This window comes from Sciurus vulgaris (assembly GCF_902686455.1).
Source record: "Sciurus vulgaris genome assembly, chromosome: 17".
Classification (NCBI taxonomy): domain Eukaryota; kingdom Metazoa; phylum Chordata; class Mammalia; order Rodentia; family Sciuridae; genus Sciurus; species Sciurus vulgaris.
In genome coordinates, this window is record NC_136478.1 from 7,285,441 (window position 1) to 7,293,970 (window position 8,530).

General features: G+C 48.0%; 1 long non-coding RNA gene across 2 annotated transcripts; it reads left to right on the forward strand.

The window, feature by feature from the left end:
• Positions 1-3,963: 3,963 nt before the first annotated feature.
• On the forward strand, positions 3,964-8,278 carry LOC306648850. Of its 2 annotated transcripts, XR_013760509.1 has the most exons (4): positions 3,964-4,068; positions 4,766-4,881; positions 6,976-7,151; positions 7,664-8,278. It is a non-coding gene; the product is annotated as an uncharacterized lncRNA (long non-coding RNA). The 2 variants fall into 2 exon arrangements; XR_013760510.1 differs by lacking the exon at positions 7,664-8,278 and having other exon boundaries at positions 6,976-7,476.
• Positions 8,279-8,530: the final 252 nt, after the last annotated feature.

The following is an 8,530-nucleotide window of genomic DNA, read 5'->3' on the forward strand; positions in this document are numbered from 1 at the left end:
CTTCCCACGTCTGCCCAGCTAGATGGGATTCTTTTATGAGGTTGGTTCCTTCTGCTCATGACGAGCTTCCTCAGAGAGAGGGACCCGTGACTCCAAGCCTGTGTTAAGTGCCTGCGGAACGCTCCGTCCCTGCTCCTGGCCTCTGGCTATCCCTACTTACCAGACAGCGCTATCCCCCCACAACTGAGGACTTGGTGTGGCAGAAAACGTGTCTCCCTGCTTCACTGTGGGATTCCAACGCGCAGCTGAGAGCCTACAGAGGACTCGACCAGTATCAGTGGGAGGATGGATGGACTGATGGGCGGGTGGTGGCAGGGATGGATGGATGAGCAGGGTGGGCGAGGTGGGTGGGTCACTGGGCATGTAGATGTTCAGATCGAGGATCTCTATCGCACGTTCTGCCTCCCCTGTGTATACCGGGCGTTTGTGGGCACATCACCCTGTTGACTATTAACTCCTTGTTTTTACCATCCTGGGAACAATACCCAAAGCTGCCCCGCCTGAACAGATAAGGCACTGTCGGCCCAACCTCCACAAGCGAAATAACTCCTAGACCTCCTTCTTCTCAAACTTCTTGGGTGGAAATCCTCTTTGGCAAGAGTGGATGCTGAACCCCATTCCTGGTTGCCAGAACAGCCTTCCAGTCAGGGAGAGGGGCTAACTTCTGCCTTCTGGAATCCTAGGATCCTTTTTCATTTTTTATTTTTTTGGTGTTGATGGGAAAGAGGGGACTGATAAACACTGATAAGCAGGCTGCTCATTGCTTTGCTTATCAGAAGATGGCTCTTCATTGCAGTGTGGACGTGAGGAGCCAATGGTTCAAAAGGCCAAGTGGTGTGTTTGCGAGAGGAGCCAGTGGCTTGGCAGGGACAGGTCCCAGAGGAGAGGGCAGGGTTCAGGGAGGAGGGGGGAAAGGCAGGGCCAGAGGAATCTTCTGCAGATAATCTCCTGTTCTTATCAATGCCATGTTTCCCCATCACACATGTTCCATGGACTTGACCTTAATCCTTGGAAAGCAGAATGGCAGCTTCAGTTTACTGGGCCCTGAGGGAAGTGGGCTTTGGTGTTCTTGAGCAGAGATAAGCCCCGGGTGGCTCGCAGAGCCCAGGGTGTCTCTTTGCTGTGTCCCCCTGCTCCTCCTCCTACACTCCTGCTTTCCTCCCTGCAGAAGCCAGTGGGGGCTCTCCTCACGCCCACCCTATTGCCTCTCTGAACACATCGTCAAGGTGGAATCAGATCAGTGCTGATGAGCCAGGAGGTGCTCTTGGCAGAGAGGCGCTCAGCTGCATCATCCAGCTGGTGACCCGAAGCACCCATGTGTTTGAAGGAAAGGAGCTGACCCCGTGGAGTGACAGGTTCCCCAGTAAGACAGGCCTGGGACAACTCAGTCATTTCTTGTAAAATAAAAAAAAATAAAAAATAAAAAAAAAGAGAGGTAAGACAGGAGGAAAGGCCAGAAGGCAGGGAAGGAGAGTCTGGCGATGCTGAGCTCCCCGGACTTTCGACGACGACCCTTTTGTGGTCCGTTACTGGGATAAAGTCCAAACTCCTTAGCTGGCCTATGGGGCCCCATCCTTTCTCATGTGCATCCTGAAATCTTTTTAAAAAACACTTTTCTATCTTTAATTGACCCTTCGTAATTGTACACACTTAGGGCAGGTAGTGGGCAATTTCACAAGTATCCCAGTAGGTCCACAAGGTGTAATTATTAGATCTGAGTAACTGGCATATCTGTCACCTTAAACATTCTCTGTTTTTTGTGCTATGAACATTCAAAGTCTTCTGTACTCATTATTTGAAGTATTCAATGAATAGCTGCTGACCATGGCCACTTACCACGCCGCAGGGAGCGCTCGCAGTGACTCCCTCCCGCGGTGACAGCAGCAGGGCTGGCCCTGAGTCCTCACTCCCTGCTCCTCCTCATGCCCCTTCCCCCTTGGATTTGTTGGCTCCCTCACTGGCAGAGTCGATCCCGCTAGCTTGTCCTGCTCAGTGTCCCCTCTGGTCCGCTGACCTCAGCCCTGCTCTCCTTCCTGGGGAGAGCATTTATCGGTCCCCTCCATGCCTCAGCTCCCCTTCTGCTACACACCTTCCCCCCACATAACTCTGGTGATCACAATCGTATCTAGATTTATGAGTTATCTGTTAAGAAATGATAAACTCCATGATGCTGGGGATGGGGTTGGTTTATAGCATCCTTTTCCTCCCTACTGAGAACATGTGAGAGTCAAGCATTTGTGGGATGAGTAAATGGACCAGTGGAGGGAGGAACAGAGAGAGGAAGGGAAAGAAGGGAAGAGAGGAGGAGAGGAGACAGGACTGGAAGGCAGGGCTGCCACCAAGTGCAGCTGACTTCTCTCTGAGAAGACACTTGTGGTCGATTACACATGGGTGGACCAGTCAGATGTGACCCCAGACCAAAGACTCCTCAGAGTCCCTCCTAACTGCCCAGTCTAAGTCCTCACGGAGGTCCCATGCTGTGGAGCCCGTGAGGGGAGCAGGCCATGCACTCTGGACTCCGGAGACCCAGCCGGGACATTATTTATGACTGCTGACCTGCTGGCTGTAAAACGCCCATCCTCCATTCTTTTATCACATACTTTCTTCATCAAACTGTAAACCAAGAGAGAAGGCTTAGCAATCATTAACTGCCATTCTTGGATAAGCACTAGATCATATAATTGCACATTTTACAGGGTCTACCCCGGCCGCTGTTCCAGCCCTGTGGTCATGCATGTCCTCTGGAACCATCACAAACAAGACTCCTTGCTAAGATCAGGGAGGGAAGGAGCACCAGGAGCGGGAGAGAAAGATCCTGAAAACAGTTTACTCACCATGAAGTTGCTCTGGGGCTTGAGGCCACTGCATTTGGTTGGCTGCTAAGTGAATATGTAACTACTTTATATATTTCAACAAAATTAAACTTAAACCTACAGAATTAGGTTTATTAATTTCTGTCAGGGCTCAATGGGGAATAAGGATGGTCATTCATTATGGACACACAATTACTAGAGACAAAAATGAAGCCCCACACTATTAAGTATAATAAAAATGTTGAACACTGAGGAAATTTTCATTAAATATAATCTATTCTTTATATTACTACACTTAATCCTTGCTGTCTGCTTCTCTGTTTTTCTCCAACCTATTTAATTTTATTACTTAACTTTTTATAAATGTTTCTTAATATAATTATGATTAAATATTTGGGAGGAGAGGAGAACGTTAGTCTCTTAAAAAAAGAAAGAATGGAGAAAGCTCCATTCATCTCCCCTTTTGTTCACTCCTGAGATGATAAAAAATGATTTTTTTTTGGAACAAGTCAGCGCTAAGTGGGATTTTATATTGGGGCAAGGCTGACGTGTGAGAGAAGGGGAGGCAATAAATAAGAAGGAAGCCCCGATCAGCAATCGTGGTCGAGCTCTTTATATTGCACATTTAAACCAAAGTCATTGCCTTGCTAAAAGCACCATGGATATGAGCAGGCCAGACCGTGTCATTACAAGATGGCCGCTAATGTTACTGCTGGCACTGTGTGGCGACATTCATGACTGAGGATTCGCTCTCAAGCCAGGATGAGTTCTGCCTTCTCTCACAGAGGATGGCCCCAGTTCTGTTCTCCAGAGGAAGAGGTGGCGAGCTAGGGACTGAGCTCTGAGGGGTGACAGTGTCTCAGCAGAACCTCAGTGCTTTGGAAACAAGGCGGGTCAAACCTGTGTCTGTGGGCAGAGGGGCCGGGGAGTTGCATGGTCACTGTGCACATTTAATTTTCTCTGATAAAATGTGGCCCTGTCATCGTCTTCAAGTTTCATTGGTCATATCATGGCCTCATGTCCTTTTAAGACAGCCCAATCTCAATCAAGGAATAGTCATCGTATACACGTTGGGTCAGGGATATTGAAACTTAATGGTGATTCTCAATCACACCCATTGACAGCTGCTTTAGGCACTTGCTCAGAACATAAGGGCCTCAGTCCCATGACCAGCTCACCTCAAGACTCCAGCTCTGGGCAGCACATGCTCTGTCCTAAGAGTCATCTGTTTTCTGCTTGCTTCCAGCTGTGTGAGGTAAGAATTCTGCTTTCCTTCAGAGACTCTGTCATTGGGGCCCTATCCTCGCAGTGGGTGGTTTTTGCTGTCTTCCTTGAATAGGTGCCTGGCCTTTGCGTTCTGTTCTACTGACTGCCACTCACAGCTCAGACACATGCATAGTATGGTGACTTCATTTACAAATTTGTTTCTTTGGCAGCTGGTAGCTGACATTGTTGATGCCATTGCTATTTTTGCTGCTCACAGGGTCCCTGACATGATTCTTCCTTCAATTCTGCCTGCTGCTAGTGCAAACCTTAAAACTAGAATATTCTATCACTGCCATCATCTTTAAGATGCCCCTCTTGGGCCTCCTGGCCTGCTGCTATCTGGGTGGGTAGGTGGGAGCTGAGGTCTGGGAATCTCCTTTCACCACCATCCCCAGCCCTTTAGCCCCTGCTCAGGAGGCCCTGTTTCCTGAGCCCCTTGCTCTTCTTCAGATCCCCCTGTGTTTTGCAGAGCGTATCTTACAGGAACTCCCAGAGAGGGATGCATGCGGATGGAAATGCCCAGGACTTGCCCTGTTGGAGGAGCCTTGCTGCCTAGCACGGTCTAGCCTCTCCACGGGTTTCCCACTAGATCATCATCTTATTTTAGTCTTCTGCCTAATCTGCAGTTGAACTGACAATCTTCATATTATTTATTAGCTTCCTTTATTTCTTGGCTTCCCCATCAGGAAGTCAGGTCATGAGAGCTGGGATCTTGTCTGCTCTGCTCACTGCTGAGCCCTGTGCCAAGAATGATAACAGATCCACTAGACACTCCATAAACATTTGTTGGATAAAGGAATCGGTGAGTATATTAGCTTGCTTAACCACATGATCCTACCTGGAACAGGGGGTATTGGGGAAGTTTTGGCCCTAGTGGGATGGAGCCCACCTTCATGCAGAGGGCGTGCGGTTCTCTAACTGAATGACAACATGCATCAGCCTTTGGAAATAAAATCAGTAGCAGCCCCTGCCATGCCACCTGCTCCTGGCGCCTCCGGCACGAGCTCTTTCAGCCAACTACACAGAAAGGCTGGTCTTCCAGCACTCGTCCCTTTGAGGATTGCTATTATTTTCTGGAAACAGTATGAGTGAAAGCTTGATTCTCATCTTGCAGAGTTAGGAGAAAGTAGGAAACAGATAACACTTGGACCTGAACTGTGGTGGCCAAAGTTGAGCTGAGATCAGTTTGAGAGAGTCAGAGGTGTATTTTCCAAGGACTCAGGATTCTAGATCAGTAGTCTCCAAACTCTTCTAAGTATGAGTATGCATGGTCTGCATGTCTGTGTGTGTGCACAGGTAAATATACCTTATGTCAATATACTAACATATTATGACCATTAAATAGCATGTAGAATTGAATTTTACAACAGAAGAAATAAAAATAGTGCTAAGTAGAAATGTTGGTGTTTTCTTCATACACTCTATGGAATGACGATGTATATAACTTTTGGAACCCTGATTTAGGGTAGTACTCGCCATACTTTAGTTGGCATAAGAGCCACTTAGAAGGCGTCCTAAAACCTGTGTGTGTCTGGGCTGTGGATGTAGCTCAGGGCAGAGCACTCCCTTAGCATTTGCAAGGATCTGGGTTCAATCTCCAGCACCACAAAAACCGAATAAAACACAGCTTTCTGAGATCCTTTCAGACGGTGACTCACTAGGACTTGTGAATCTGCATTTTTTCCCCATTTTTAAATACTGACTCTGATCATCACTTATGTGGGCAGATTCCAGCCGAGCAGCATGTTGGAATCACCTTAGCTTAGCTTCTGGTTGAGAAGCCTTCATAGGTAAGTAAGAAAATCGTAGGCTCCTGGCCTTCTTGGAAAGGCTCAGTTGACAGCAAGATAAGGATGTGGGTCTTACATTTCTGCAACTTTCTTTAAAGGATTATTTTCAATATCTTCCACAGGGGCCGTTGATGTTCTTTAAATCATGAATTCTTCAGATTTAGTGCTAAGTGCAGTTGTTTCTTGAAAGTGGCATAGTGACGTTCACAGCCTCCTAGTTTGGATCCCTTATTTTTCACCTTGTTCAGTGCTAGTCAATTTTCTTTAGCACCCCCAAGAAAGAGCATTATGAGGTTTATTTCCAATTCACAGACATGGAAACAGGGATCTCAAGAAGTCATTTCATCGAAGTCCAGGCACCCAAATAACAGAAAGCAAAACAAAAGAAAGCAAACACAGTGCTCCTGACCCTACCCTTGCAGAGTACAATATTAAGACCCGGGGAAGTACAGAGATTGCCTCAAGCGCGAGCGAGATTGGTAATGGAGCCGGCTGCTCACGGGGCCTCCCAAGTCAGGTTCCACATGTTCTACGCAGCACCAAAGTTCACATCCTAACACCCCTCAACTGACGGCTGACTGGACCTGGTGGAGCTCTCTGACCAGTTCTGTGTCCCTGCAGGTGCTGCTTTAGTCTCCTGTTCACCTCGTCACCTCCAGGGATAAGCAGTGACCCACTCAGAGCAAACTCACACAGGACTGCCATTTCCAGGCCCAGCACTCCCACCACACAAGGACCCCAGAGCTCCGTCCTGGTGGCTCAGTGGTGCCACTCTGCCAGCAGAGACTCCATGCACTTAGCCAGTGTCCCTATACCTTTCCCTCTGCTCTCTCTGCATGCTCAGCGCCATTTAGGAGCAGCAGCCTGGTGCCAAGTGGCTCTCTCCCTTCCCGCCTGATGTTTTGGCACTGTCTGCTCACGGTCTCAGGGGGCATTTTGATGCATGCTTTTTGCTTCTATCACAGTAATATTAACCTTGTTTAATAATCTATTAACAAAGAGGATAAAGGTCTTATTAACATTCACATGCTTTTTTCTGCCAGTGGAATAACAGTCTTGTACATTTGAAAGACTGATGTTTTCTTTTCTTTTTTTTTTAATGACAGGTTGATAGATGTGGTGGAAAGGTCACTGGCAGAGACAGTGGGTCACCTGGTTCAGACCCTTGCTTGCTACTTACCATTCGTGTGACCCTGGTGAAGTCGCCTGACATCTCTGAGCCTCAGTGTCCTTATTTGTGAAGTGGAGTAGTTGAAATCCACATTGCATCTTTAATTTAAAGGTGGAGAAAATGAAGAGACAGTGCTAGCTTGGGCTGCAGAAGGCACTGATGTGTGTTAGTTCTTCTCCCAACTCTTACACCCCACAGAATGGGTCTCCTGGATTTTAATGAATGCTGGCCACAGTTCCCTGGTTACGGTGCTCGGTTTGGTCTTGATTTTATTCTAGCCCAGAGACAAACCCATCCTTTCCAACACAGTTGCCTGCCTTCTCAGGAGCCTGAGCAGCACCTGGCAGAGGAAGGAGAGCAAAGAGGAGGGCTGTTGCGGACCTTAGGGAGTAACTGAGAGAAAGACAAAGAGCCTATTATTATTTTTTTCTGAAATGGTTCTTTCCTTAATTACCCACGTATGCCTTAACATCACCCGAGCTGAGCAAATCGGGCTCCCTCTCTGGCCACTAATAACAACACCAAAGCAGCTCAGGGGCAGCCCAGCTGTACATTGGTAAGAAACCTCAGGGTGCTCTGATGTCCCCTTGTCCTTCTCTGCTTTTCCCATCACTGTTTTTCAGAGCCTGACCACAAACCCCTATACTGGGCTCTCAAGATGGAGATCCCCCTGGAGATGGGGAGACAGCGACAAAATAAACAAATGTCAGAGCTTCAGGTCCCAGAGCCAAGAGACGACGTGGAGACTTGACACCCTCGTCAGACGGGGAGGTTTTCCTTCAGTAAATGCACATTTCTAAGTCAAAGATTTTAAACCCCTACAACTGCTAGGAGATTTGGGAAGAGGTTGAAAAATGCCGCACACGACTATGAAGACTCTCACACTATGGCCACCAAATGGAGCTCTCGTGAAAAACATCAACACCCAGCACATCCCACTACTCCGCCTTCAGGGTCACAGGTCTGTGGGTCTGAGGTGGGACTTGGATGCTGGTTTTTTTCAAGAGCCTCCAAATTAAGAATAGTGGCCCAGGGCAAGGAGTGGCTGGCCGTGGAGGGTGGGTGGAAGAGACAGAGTCTGACTCTCCAAGAACAAATGCATTTCTACAGAGATCCAAACTAATACTTGCATTTTTAAAAAAGGAAAAAAAATGTTTCCTATGTGATTCTTAAATTTTTTGTCCAGTATATTCTTCAACAGAGAAATATTCATCCTCCTCCTGGACTAGGGGTAGCCGGTTGCCAATGGCATTCACATGAACTTCAGCGCTGCTCACTGGGATGAGCATCGACGCGCAGAGGGGCAGCTGCAGAGGGGCAGCTGCACTGGGGGGCAATTGTCACCATTTCAGATGTCACTCAGCTTGATGCGTGACTAAGGGGAACACGAGGCTCCTCCTGTCTAGGCTGTGGGCAGATACAAAAATGGAAACCTGTTTGCCCAGACGGGCACTCCGTGATGTCATAGCCAACGCCGGGCACCCCAGCCA